The following is a 14,484-nucleotide window of genomic DNA, read 5'->3' as shown; positions in this document are numbered from 1 at the left end:
GCACGTGTCTAACAAGCAAGCAATCAAGTATATTATTAACATGGGCTGCCAACAAGAGCACGTGTCTAACAAGCAAGCAATCAAGTATATCATTAACATGGGCTGCCAACGCGTGAGCCCGTTTCTAGCACAAGTCTGGACAATCTAACAAGCAAGCAAGTATTTTTACTTTTTATGGGCTGCCAAAGGTAGAGCCCGTTTTTATGTACGTTAAACAATCAATACCATTATGTTAGAAATCTTCAGTTAATTAACAGAAATCTAGTGTCTGCTTATGTCCAAAATTAGCAGATATTATTAAAACGGTAATTAGTATTAAACTCCTCCTGATACTGCAGACATGATCATTCTTCATTTCCCGAAACCATCAATTCCTAAACTAATAGAACTAATGTTGCCACACCCAACCACAGTTTGCATCAATGCCCACAAGGAAGGGATAAAAACTCCTTTCAAGATGTCCCAACTGTGCCCTCTCTCATCACGCCTGGAGCAGGAGGTGCCTAGAGTGTCTCAGATGGATAGCAGCCTTGAAAAACACCTAGCAGCTAAGCCCTTCTCAACCACCGTTTCAGCCGACTAAACCCAAGAGAGCACCTTGCCAGAGGCCTCAGCGCCAACCTTCCACCGATCCTGATCCTGTAGTCCCTAATCTTTCTGCTCAAATCCTTCTACTTCCCAATTACGGTTGTGGTGACCGATGTGTTAACATCTCTGTCTGGTTAACGCAAGACTGGATTTTAAGTACCACTCAATCTTGTTAGTTTTTTGGTCGCTGCAACCTTACTATCATTGTGAGCTAAGGATGGGGGTTATGGGCAGCCTATAGGTCTATTTGCTGAGTCATCACCCCGTCTTGGTCCTAGGTTTGGTGGAGGGGGCTTGGGCGCTGATCATATGTGTATATGATCAGTCTTTCAGGCCTTGTCCTGCTCAATAGGGCAATTTCACTGTCCTTGTGCACCATTAGAAAAAAATTACTAACCTAGCCAAAAGAGCTGTCCTAAGAAGACCTAATTACCCAAGCCCTTCATATTTTCTCCAAAAGTCCTATCCTTCTTCAAAGTTTCCAAATCCCATTCTGTCAAACATGAGGAGTCTGGCTTTTGGAGTGCCAGAAGGAAGCCTTGCTGCAGAAATGGACATTTTTTGCAGTCACATTCTTTGGGCTGAGTAACTGATCCTGACTTGACGTGTCTGTGGAGAATTTTTTTTATGTTCTGAGTGGAAACTTAGTCCGGGAAAGACTCCTTATGACAGTTACATAAAGTTCAACAGGAGAGGATAATGAGCACTTACTCTTGGGGCACAAACACCCTGCTCATACTTTACTGTCACAATTCACTAACCATCACTCTTAAATACAAAAGGGGGAAATTTTACTGTCCAGAGCGGGAGAACTCCACACGTAGAATTAGAAATAATTTATGGCCTACTCTAGCTTTGTCAGGTCTATAGTCTTCTCATTCTCAGGCTCTGTTCCGACTCCGTCCCAGCTACCCCAATGAGATGTTGGACAGGTATTTGACGTTAATGTAATTAGACAAAATAGAAAATGGGATCAGTGATGTAAAGTAGTTTAAAAGTTTAAAGATAAGGATCTTTACCTTCGAAGCAAATATATTATTGCAAAGTTCCTCGCTGTTACCACCTATAGACTTACTCTTTAAATATTGTGTATTTTGTCCCTTGATCAACTATTCAATTCACACATTAAAATAAATGAGGGAGCAAAAATACTAAGGAGGTTTAATTAACCTAATATTGATTTATTCTCAAATTTACATCAAAAGAAAACGGGCATCTTAACAAAACAAAAATGGAATCAAAAGAAATGCAATTCAAATAATGAAAAAGGGTTCAGACACGTGGTCTACAGTAATTAATAATCAAAATGGGGTCGGACACGTGGCCCATGACCCAGAGACTGTGCTAGTTTCCAAGCAAGAAATAATAAGGGAAAAATATTTACACACAATCCCACCGCACACAGTCCGAATAGTGTAAAAGCCAGTTATTCTAAGCAAGTTATAATTAGTCTAAGCTAAGAAAAAATTGGGGAATAACTATGGCCATTGATGTAGTACCTGCAATCCTTTGAAGATTTGTCCTATGCCTGTGATGGCTGTTGACCTGGTTGCACTGTGCACTCTTTTCTGGCCCACCCCAAGAATCCTTTTTTGTGGTAATATGGTTCCCAGGTTCCACTCCTTCACTGTCACCAGCCGGCAGCCACAGGACTCCTTGGTGAGTCACGTTTTGGGAGAGGGGGTGAGCCAGAGTTGCACAGGTTCACTGACTTGCAGGTCAGTAGGCCAGGGCGGCTTCTCGTCGAATGGGACCGACACTAAGGTCGAAGAGATCACCTGGCTTCACCTTTCCAGACAGGTGAGGAGCTTGATGCAAGTGGTAATCCATTGGGGGTGCCATATCGGGACTTCAGGACAGGACAATATATTGTTGCAAGGAGTGCAGAGGAGGCAGGATTTTGTACTAAATACTTTAGAGAAATCTTGCTGCTCTAAAGGAGTTTATATACACAACCGTGGGGTCGCGACCTCAAGTGGGATCGCCAAGTGCTTTTCCTGGAGTCGCCAAACTCTGAAAATATCAAAATAAAAATAAAAAAAAATATGGCAGAACTCGCAGTAAAGAAAAAATATATAAACGTATTTGTGGATTTTTATTTATCGACTTTTATATATCTATCTATTCATATATTAATTTAAAACACTAAATCTTAATGGTGGTATCCCTGAGTGCGGTATGCATTTGATACGGGAACAGCATCACTGTCCACGTCCAACCAGGCAGCCACTCCAGCTGTATTGCCGCAGCAGGAAACACTGTCTACTATTTGTTTGTCTTATATAGTTGATGCCTTTATACCTGTATAGTGATTTCGAATGTGCTGCGTAAGTTGTACTCAATCTTTGTTTCTTTAAAATTCTTAATCACTCATGAGAAAGTGGTATACCAACAATAGAAACTGAGTACTTCCCTTACTGACGAAGTATTGCATCACAGTATGTCAGTGTTCATAATTGAGGCTTCTAAAACCACATGGTACCCCCCACCATATTTAAATGAGAGATGGGCAAGGGAAGAGGAAGAGAAGGAGAGGGGCACTTTTCATGCCCTCTCCTCCTACATTTTCCCCTTTACCTTCGCCACCCTTTCCTTGCTCCTCTCCCCCCTTCCCCGTCTTTCCAGGCCTCTTCTCCCCCTGCTTCTTTTTTTACCCCTGCCCTCCTCTCCTCCTACTTCTTACCCCCCCCTCCCCTCCTCTTCGATATTTCCTTGCCATTTAACTTCCTCTCCTCATCTTTACTCCTCCCCTACCTTTTTATTTACCTCTTGTAAATTTGTATTGCTTCGATTATTATTTCATTCAATAAAATAATTGTGTTATTAGATGCGTTATTTTATTTGTATGTTCTTGTGAAGTTGGCACGTCTCTGGCGCTGGTCAATCGGTCGAAAAGGTCGTTGGTTTGGCGGTTGTTTAGAGATTTGGAGGATTTTGTCGCTAGTTTTTGAGGTTGTTGTTTTGGCAGTTGTTTAGAGATTTGGAGGATTTTGCCATTGGTTTTTGAGGTTGTTGTTTTGGCAGTTGTTTAGAGATTTGGAGGATTTTATGTCGCTGGTTTTTGAGGTAGTTTTAGCAGTTGTTTAGAAATTTGGATGATTTTGTCATTCGTTTTTGAGGTTGTTATTTTGACAGTTGTTTAAAGATTTGGAGGATTTTATAACATTGGTTTTGGAGGTTGTTGTTTTGGCAGTTGTTTGGAGATTTAGCGGATTTTAAGTCATTGGTTTTGGAGGTTGTCGTTTTGGCAGTTATTTAGAGATTTGGAGGATTTTATGTCGCCGGTTTTTGAGGTTGTTTTGGCAGTTGTTTAGAGATTTGGGGGATTTTAAGTCATTGGTTTTGGAGAGTGTTGTTTTGGCGGTTGTTTAGAGATTTGGAGGATTTTATGTCATTAGTTTTGGAGGTTGTTGTTTTGGCAGTTGTTTAGAGATTTAGAGGGTTTTAAGTCATTGGTTTTTGAGGTTGTTGTTTTGGCAGTTGTTTAGAGATGTAGAGGATTTTAAGTCATTGGTTTTTGAGGTTGTTGTTTTGGCAGTTTAGAGATTTGGGGGATTTTATGTCGCTGGGTTATGAGGTTGTTGTTTTGGCGGTTGCTTAGAGATTTGGAGGATTTTGTCATTGGTTTTTGAGGTTGTTGTGTTGACAGTTGTTTAGAGATTTAGGGGGTTTTAAATCATTGGTTTTTGAGGTTGTTGTTTTGGCAGTTGTTTAGAGATTTGGAGGATTTTAAGTCATTGGTTTTTGAGGTTGTTGTTTTGGCAGTTGTTTATAGATTTGGAGGATTTTATGTCGCTGGGTTTTGAGGTTGTTGTTTTGGCGGTTGTTTAGAGATTTGGAGGATTTTATGTCATTGGTTTTTTAGGTTGTTGTTTTGGGGGTTGTTTAGAGATTTGGAGGATTTTGTCATTGGTTTTTGAGGTTGTTGTTTTGGCAGTTGTTTAGAGATTTGGAGGATTTGAAGTCGCTGTTTTTTGAGGTTATTGTTTTGGCAGTTGTTAAGAGATTTAGAGGATTTTATGTCATGGGTTTTTGTGGTTGTAGTTTTGGCGGTTGCTTAGAGATTTGGAGTTTTGTATATGGATGGTTTTTGAGGTTGTTGTTTTGGCGAGATTTAGAGTGCTGTAAATCATTGATTTTTTCATTTCTGCTTCGTCTTATTTACTGCCATTTGCAAATATATTACACCTCTTTTCCTTGTTACTCCTTCCTTGACTCCTCCCCTCCTCTCTACACCTCCTCCTCCTTGTTCCTTGCCCCTTCACTTTCCTTGCTACCTACCCTCTTTCTAAGACTGAACCACGAATAGAGAAACTTAGCATCATGATCCAGGACCAAGGCTCCCATTAAAATCAGTTTATCATTTAATAGAAAATATTTATATATACTTTGTTTGTTTTTGTGGAATGTGACAAAACATTTTTCCAGAAGTAGGGTTTTTGATTAAAATCTATAATCCTATAATGAAATTTAGTGATGTTAGTTCTGTCTTTTCCAATCTTATAGTACCTATCTTATAGAAGGATATTCACTGTCCCTTACTTTTACAGCCAACAACTAGTAATATATAATAATACTTATACAACTAAACTAGTGGGGTCGCGGTCATGGCTTGAGGTGCATGATTGGGGTCGCCTGAAAAAAAGGTTGGGAACCACTGTACTAGAGGTACCACATTTTAGTTGGAGCACCATGCTCAGTGAGCGGGGCTACTGCTCAGTGAGTGGATCTACTGCTCAGTGGGTGGGGCTACTGCTCAGCGGGTGGGGCTACAGCTCAGTGGGTGGGGCTACTGCTCAGTGGGTGGGGCTACTGTTCAGTGGGTGGATCTACTGCTCAGTGGGTGGGGCTATTGTTCAGTAGGTGGAGCTTCTGCTCAGTATTCAGTAATTTGATTATTTTTCTGTGTTATTAAGCATTTGAACACATTGTGTACTGAAAAGAAATGTCTGGTTTTGATATGTTTTACCGAAAGAGAAAATATAGATAAGAATGCAGGACGTGGGGAGGTATTAGACTAAATATAATTTTTTTCTGATTACATCAATAATAAGAAATATGTGAAAGGAAATTACATAGAGAACCTGACTAATAAATTATGACCTATAGAACGATACAGACGTCAACCTTTTTCGTAAATGAGTACAGAAGGTATAGAGATATAGTGATGCGGCTTCATCTTTCGAAATGAATTTGAATAACATTATTATTATTATTATTATTATTATTATTATTATTATTATTATTATTATTATCATTATTATTATTATTATTATTATTATTATTATTATTATTATTATTATATCAAAGCCTTTTTCCTTTTCTTTCTAATTAATTTATTGTTTTATATTTGATAAATTTAAATACAGTAGTCGACTTGGAGCATAACTGGTTTATCCCACTCCTTACATCAAAGTCTTTTCTAATTCATATCCTATGTTTATTCTGGGTTTGTCTCCATCGTTGATTTTCTTCTAACACATCTATGGTATTTTGGGTGTGTGGAATACCTAACACAGTTGCTGGAACGTTGGCTTTATTCGGCTTAAAGTTGTGGCAAGGTGTTGGCCAAGCCGGTACAGCGTTAGAGACTCCATGTTGCCAAGCAAGCATGCAAACACCAGTGCTCAGAGTTACCAATTCACACCACAGGGTGCATTCTATATTCTTTCATAAGTTCTATTATTTTTTCCTCTTTACTGAATCATAAGCTTTTTTGAAATCTATTGAAATTACAACCAAACTTTCTTTCCTTTTGTAACTTTCTTCTACACAGTATTGTAAAATAAAAATGTTATCGTCTACTCTTCCTCCTTTTGTGAACCCGGCTTGCGTTTTTTTCATCTCCATATTTCTCTTAAGGTGTTCTTCTATTTCGTCTTTCATGAAAGCCATAAATATCTTGTGTGAAGCATTTACAAGGGCAATTGGTCTTGAATCTTTTATTGTGGGTTTCTTAACCTTTTTTATCATTTTAATTTGTTTTACTTTTCCCACTTTTCGGGCTTGTTCTTTGTTTCATTTTGTAGGATCTTGGTAATGGTTTCCAAACAATTCTGGCTTTTGCGCATTGGGTCCTGCAGCCTTCATTTTTCTTAATGTTTTCTTAACTTTCTCCTCTGTTATGTTGGGAATATTCCTTGCTATTAATCTTCTTTTTATTGGTGCTACTATATCCGTATGTTCTCTTGGGAATGTCTGTCCTAATGCATTTTATTCTTTTCCTATTTCATTTAATTTTTCTATATAACTTTGTCTTTCTTCTCTATTCCAAACCTCTTTCATTTAATTTTCGTGCATTTCATAAACGTTTTGCCCCAGAACCTATCTATTTGGTCTTCTGCTACTTTTTTTGATAGTTTTTCTCCCTTTTTGGTATATAATCGTATTTCTTCCTCCTTTTCCTTTTTCCTTTTTAGTTAGTCATTATTTTTGAATAATTGGTTTCTATCCGTTTTCATTTTATCATCGTTTTTCTCTTCAATTCCCTAAATTACTTCCTTGATTACGATTTGCGTTTTTCCTCCTTTTTTATTCCCTCTGATTTCCATATCCCCTTCCCCCTCCCCCCACTCTTCGTTCCCGAAATTTAGCGTAAAATTTAGCTGATTTTAATTTTAACTTTTTGTTTTTATTGCTTTTGCTCCCTTTTTCGTGTTGTGATAGCAAGTCTTAGCTTTTGGCTAACCCCCTTCAACGTTAGTACTTTTCCCTCTCCCATTTCCCCTTTCTTTCCCCTATTCTTCGTGTCTCTCTTTTCACTTTCATGTAACATTACTCTGAGCTTCACCATTTGTCCTACACAAGCCATTCATCTCTGTTGCTCCCCCCTTTCCCCCTTTCCCCCAACCTCCCCCTTCTCATTCCTTCCCCCTCTCCTCTTTCCCCTTCGCCTCGTGCTGCAGCATAGTACAGGCTGCCACTCCCTTGTCTCCTCTCTATGGCTGCGTGATACAGACTCTTTTCTTATTCTAAGCGTTAGCTCTATCTTTTATTGTAAATTCTATTAATATTGAAACTTTTCTCTTACTTTTTGCTAGCTCTCTCAAGCTATCTCCTCCCCCTACAGCTTAAGCTTTTGCTTGGGATAGTTTACGCCCTTTTATCCACCTCTGACTAAATCATTTTGCATTCCTTCCCATGATCTCCTACTTCCCTGGGACTCGCTACTATAAAACTTTCTCTCCTACTCGATAGATTCTGTCTATCAACAAATTTCCTTTCGTGGACCTAAAAAGGAGTCTCCCTGCCGGGCCCTTTTTTCCTTATCATGCCTGTCAAACCCCTTGTTCCTTTGTTTGCTTTGCGTGGTGGTTGCGAGAGGGAAGTGCCCCTCATTCAGTTATACGGGCGTTTGACTTGGAATTTGGCATGCAAATTAGAGCCTGTGGGATGCATGATATCTTACCATTACCCCCAACTGGGCACCCAAAACCAGAAATCCCAGGCTGCTGAATGAGGATAAGCAGTTCACTCAAACTTCTACCACATTTGGCCTTACACCTAATAGCTTCGGCTATCTAAATTTAACATAAACCTAACTATTAAACTGTAAAGTAATTAAGTTCACTTTTAACTGAATACCTTTCATATTAAATTACCTACAGACACCATATTCATATTACTATTTCCATTCATAAGAATAAAAACACTTCCAAACAATATTTTCTTACGGGCTGCCTACACAATGGTAAGGCAATCTCACACACACACATATTGGTCATCCACTTTGGTTCTATCTTATTTTTTTCTCTCTCTAGTTGTTCTCCGTCTGTACTTAGCTTGTAGATTTCTCTTAGACGCCTCTTCTACAACTTCATCAAATTTATTAATCCTTGTAATATCTCTGCTCTCTCTACTATTTTCCACTTCTTCCCTATATTCCCAGAGACTTTCTTCGTCTGTTTTGTAATATATACTTTCATTCCAATGTCCTTTTATTTTGTAGTTTCTATCTTCGCTTTTACGCTGACCTCTACCTCAATCAGATTGTGGTCAGATATATCTACTTTCTCATTTTCTTCATCAAGTTCATCTCACCGAAATATTCATACTGTACCAACCGTGTGTCACACGATCGTACATAAATTATTTTGTATATATTATGCTTGTATCTGTCTGTCAAATCATACCTCCTGGAATATTACTTGCCATCCCCAGACACCAGTATACCCAAACTTTTTCCTCTCTTAACAACTGTTTGGGAATCATAAGTCTTTTCTCACCCTCGGGGGAGATGACCAGTATCACTCACTGCAACCTGCCGCAGACAGCTCTCATTGTGAGGTGAAAGTACTTCGTGCCCTTTGGGTACAGTGCTTACCTGAATCAGTATGTGCTGTTATACCCGATGTCAATATTTTGCACATGAATGATCTGATAACCAAAGTCTACACCCATATTGACAGCTACTTCACCACCTTCAAGACCTCCATCTACGCTGCCACTACTGACGAAGACAACTATTCAACATTGACCAAAGCTGATGTGTGTGCGGTAGGACACAGATAGCCATCCTGTGATGTGTCAGAGCAGCCACACAGGTGCCAACCCCCCACCACTTACTCATGCCCAAACAAACGACCTCTGCATCCTCTTACTGACGCCCATGGTTATGAGAACCTCACATTATCGCCTTGAATCTTTGGATATCACTAGAAGTTTCACATTGCTGATGCCATATTACCAATCCTTGGAGCGGATTTCCTTAATCATTACCCCCTCATGGTCGATGTCACTCACCGACGGCTAGTCAACGCAGACTCTTACTCATCACACGACCGCATAAAACCTTGCTGCCTCCAGAATGAATGACCATTTTCATCACACCGTCAAAGCAGCTTTGATATCCCGTTGCACTGAATCTAACTGTATTACACAGCATCCCTGGGTCCTCCTGGAATTAAGAAGCACTCCTAAGGACATCCAGGATGTCTCGGCTGCTAAAACAATGTATGGCCACCCATTGATCGTGTTTGCTGATTTTTTTTCCCGTCAACAACCTCCTCCTACAATTTCCAGTGCCTGGCATCTTTTGGGAAAATTTTTTCCATGTTACCAGACTTATAATCCCCCAGCAAAGTAGAACATACCAACATAATTGCACAATGATACCATCAAAGCAAAGCTAACACCCTCTACACAAGCCCTTTCCTTGTGATCCGTCGAACAAAGAAGGTGTTTTTACTGAACACTCGTGTCAAAGAGGACTTGGTTTCTATTGATCACCTGTCTGTTAAAATGCCTTGCCTTACGTAAGACCTGGGCTCTTGCGTTGGCAGCCCATAAATCTTGTTCTCCTTAAACTTGACTATCTTCTACAAGATGACCGGCTCACAATTAACCTCTCAAGAACAGGGCATCCCATTTCACATGTATGTGTTTTTCAAGGGAGGAGACATGTACTGCATGTGTTTCACACACACTTGTACACTGTAATGGTATTTTCTTTTTTATTTCACATCTTGCTATACACCTCACTATTAACAGAACTAGTTCAAATCTGTCATTTCATGAAATAATATGTTTGGATTTTTAGGACCTTCCTTTGAAGGCTCTTTTATATAAGCTCACTGTCTGTTGAAATAAAGTTGGTTGCAATCACCTCACCTCTCAGATACAACCTAACTGCATCGCTCGCATATTTGGTGACCAATTCCCTCCCACCTTTACCCCTAACTGCAGTCCTACTGTTTGATGATGCTGCCTTTCGACACTAACTCTCCCATCAATGCTACCACCTTGAAACTACTGCCCTTTGCCAGTACAGAGGTATTCGCCTGGTTTCAGCATGCCGAATTCTACTTTTGCCTCAAGGACGTGACTCAGTCAAGCACCGAAGCAGACTATGTTCTAGTAGTGATCACCAAGAATACTTTCCCGTAAATCTTGGATTGACTTTGTGAGCAAGAAGACACTCCAATAACATACGACAAACTTAAATCATACCTCCTGAAGCTCTACTCGTCATCACCGGCTGCCAGTATATTCAAAGTTTTCCAGCTCTCTCAACAACCGTTCGGGAACCAAAAGTTCTCACTCGCCCTCAGGGAAATGACCAGTATCGCTCGCCTGTAACCTACTGCAGACTGCTATCATCGTGAGATGAACATGCTTCGATGCCTATCTGAACCAGTATGTGCTGCAATACCTGATGTCAATATTTTGCCCATGAAGGACCTGATGGCCAAAGTCGACCCCCTTATGGACAGTCACTTTACAACCTTCAAGACCTTCATCAATGCCGCCACTCAGGGTGAATATAAACAATTATTGAACAACAACCGAAGCTAATATGTGTGCGGTAGGACACAGATGGCCATACAATGACTTGCCGGAGCAGCCACAAAGCTGCCCACCACCACTCGTTCATGCTCCAACCAACGACATCTGCAGCCACTTACTAATGCCCATCAGCCACAGTTATGCTACTACTACTCCAGATTTTGGGTTACTGTGAAGAAATATGCAAACTGTTGTCAGAGGTCAAAAAACCTCTAAGAATGCCTCTGGTACTAATATTTTCTTTTCTTATGATGCAGGTGATCTTTGGCAGACATGGGTGCTTGCCATTCTCTCTTACCAAGGCCGCTCGCCAGTACACAACGCAGTCTGTCTAAATCTCCTGACGTCTGCTTGGTAGCTGCTAACAGATCTGCGATCCTCCTGACCTATGGTTACAAGAACTTCAAATTATTGTTTGGAAGCGTCAGATATCACTGAAAGTTTCTCGTTGCTGATGTCACATTGCCAATCCTCCGCGCAGATGTCTACTCACATTACCACCTCTTGGTCGATGTCGCTCCTCGACGGCTATACAATGCAGACTCTTGCTCATCAGACAGCCGACTATCACCCTGCTGGCTATGAAATGGTTGAACGTTTACATTGCACCCTCATAGCAGCTTTGATGTCCCTTTTCAAAAACTCTAACTGGTTTACTCATCTTCACTTGGTACTACTGGGACTAAGGACCACTCAGCCACTGAAATAGTGTATGGTGACACATTGGTCATCCTTGTTGATTTTTTTCCATCAACAACCTCCTCCAACAATCTTCAGGAAAGTTTTCTCCATACCGCCAGACTTACAAGCTCTCAGCGAAGCAACACATGCCAACAGAATTGTACAAGGTGTCGCAAGTTTTGTTGCACACCGATACCAGCAAACCACTTTTAATGCCCCCTTTTATAGTCCCTTTCCATGAGATCAGTCGAGCAACGAAGGTGTTCCTACTGAACATTTGTGTCAAAGAAAACTGGGTCTCCATTGAATCTGTTACTAATTGTGAAGAATTTTCTTCACTCTTCTTCTTTTAATCGTATTTTTAGCTCTCTTCTACTAATACTATAGCTACCCCTTAAAAATTCTCTCCTACATCTAGTTTTCTTTAACAAAATATAGGGAGGACTAACCTAAACTTGTTGACAGTGGCGCACGCCATGCTCGTGACGTCACAGCGTAGATACGCACGATAGAGGGCCTTAGTGTAACCACGGCGTATGTTGGTTCTTTCCTTAAACTACATGGGTCGAGATTAAATTCATAAACTGCCTTTTTGATACAAATTCCAATAATGCTAAATTAATACATCTTATATTTCTCAATACCAATTAAGGTTTGTTAATTTTAAGATGTATGCCCATCGTACCAGTCCATTGCTAATTAATCATTTTAAATATTAATTTTTAGCAAGCCAGAATAGGTAGGATTGTTGTATATATAACCTCCCTCAGAGCAGCAAGATTTATCTGAGTATTTAGTACAAAATCCTGCCTCCTCTGCACTCCTTTCAACAATATATTGCCCTGTCCTTAAGTCCCGATATGGCAACCCAAATGGATTACCATGCGCATCATGACCGTCACTTGTTTGGCAAGGTGAAGCCAGGTGATCTCCTCGACCTCTGTGTCGGCCCATTCATCAAGAAGCTGTGGTGACCAACTGACTAGCCTGGTCAGTAGTTAATCCGTGCACTTCCGGCTCACCCCATCCCCCTCTTCCAAAACGTGTCTCACCAACGAGTCCTGTTGCTGCCGGTCGGAGAGATTGAGAAGAGGTCCCTGGTGTACCTAGTTGCAGCCACAGTGAGAATTCTTGGGGTGAGCCAGGCAAGAGTGCAGCGTGCCAATTAGTGCAACAACCAGGTCAACAGCTATCTCGGGCATAGGACTAAACTTCAAAGGAGTGCAGGTACTACATCAATGGCCATTTAGTTTTCCCCCATTTTTTATTAGCTTAGACTAATTTTAACTTTATAGGGTACCTGGCTAATTACACTATTCGGACTGTGTGCGGTGGGATTGTGTGTAAATATTCTTTCGTTATCATTTTGGTTTGAGACTAGCATAGTCTCTGGGTCACGTGGGCCACGTGCCAGACCCGATTTTGATTGTTGCAGACCACGTGTCTAACTCATCATTTTCATTATTTGAATTGCATCTCTTTTTATTCCATTTTTGTGTTGTTAAGATGTCCGTTTTGTTTCAATGTAAATTTGTGAATAAATCAATATTAGGTTAATCAAACCTCCTTAGTATTTTTGCTCCCTCATTTATTTTAATGTGTGAAATGAATAGTTGTTCACGGGACAAAGTACCCAATATTTAAAGAGAAAACCTAAGTAAGTCTATAGGTGGTAACAGCGAGGAACTTTGCATTAATATATTTGCTTCGAAGGTAAAGATCCTTATCTTTAAACTTTTAAACTACTTTACATCACTGCTCCCATTTTGGATTTTGTCTACCTTACATTAACGTAAAATAACTGTCCAGCATCTCATTGGGGTCACTGGGACGGAGCCGGAACAGAGCCTGAGAATGAGATGACTATAGACCTGACAAAGCTAGAGTAGGCCATAAAATTACATATATATTCTACGTGTGGAGTACTCCGGCCTCTGGACAGTAAATTCCCCCTTTTGTATTTGAGTGATGGTTAGTGAATTGTGACAGTAAAGTATTAGCAGGGTGTTTGTGCCCCGAGAGTAAGTGCTCCTATCCTCCCCTGTTGAACTTTGTGTAACTGTTATAAGGAGACTTTCCCGGACTAAGTTCCCACTCAGAACATAACCATTAAAAAAATTCTCCACACTAATGGTCAGGAAATTTTAACAGTAATTAGTGATTGTCAAGTAATTGTTGCAACACACTAATCAAGCTGATCTTAAAGAGCCTTAATTATCCAGTGACAGTCAAACCATTCCTCCACTGATATTTTGGTTACTTCTTTATTATATAATATTTCCCACTGCAGATATAGAAGATTTTAGAGATAGAAGATGATTAATATTACCTAGATTGTCAACGATAAGGCAGATTTTTATACCTGAACAACTTAGTCCAAAAGTAGAGCAGTGAATATGCTTTCATGGTAGGGCTGTCCAGTCCAAAATTTGTGATGTGGTTCATATTATTCCTGTGATAACACTATAAAAGCCAAAGCGTTATTCAAAGTTATAAAGAAAGTGATAACAGGTTTAGAAAAAAATTGGATTTGAAGTAATCAGTGTCTTTACTGATAATAATGCAATAAATGGAAAAACAATGTCGAATTTTGCAGCAACCGAAGGAGCTGATAAGTTTGAGATGAACTCGAACTTCAGTCTGTGGATCACCAAGCAAAGACGATACCAACAGGCCACCACAATTGTTCGTTTGCAACAATTAAATATTACAGAAAATAGTTTTACAGAGTTTTGGTTTTCTGTAATGAATATGAAGTAATGTTTCCCTTAATTGCTATCCCAATTAATGATAGATTCATCAGTTCTTCTAATTTTTCATTCATCATCAACTGAGGTCGACGAGAGAGAGAGAGAGAGAGAGAGAGAGAGAGAGAGAGAGAGAGAGAGAGAGAGAGAGAGAGAGAGAGAGAAAGAGAGTTGAAACTATAAT

The sequence above is a fragment of the Palaemon carinicauda genome, chromosome 43 (assembly GCF_036898095.1).
Source record: "Palaemon carinicauda isolate YSFRI2023 chromosome 43, ASM3689809v2, whole genome shotgun sequence".
NCBI classification, from domain to species: domain Eukaryota; kingdom Metazoa; phylum Arthropoda; class Malacostraca; order Decapoda; family Palaemonidae; genus Palaemon; species Palaemon carinicauda.
Note: the sequence above shows the minus strand (reverse complement) of the source record.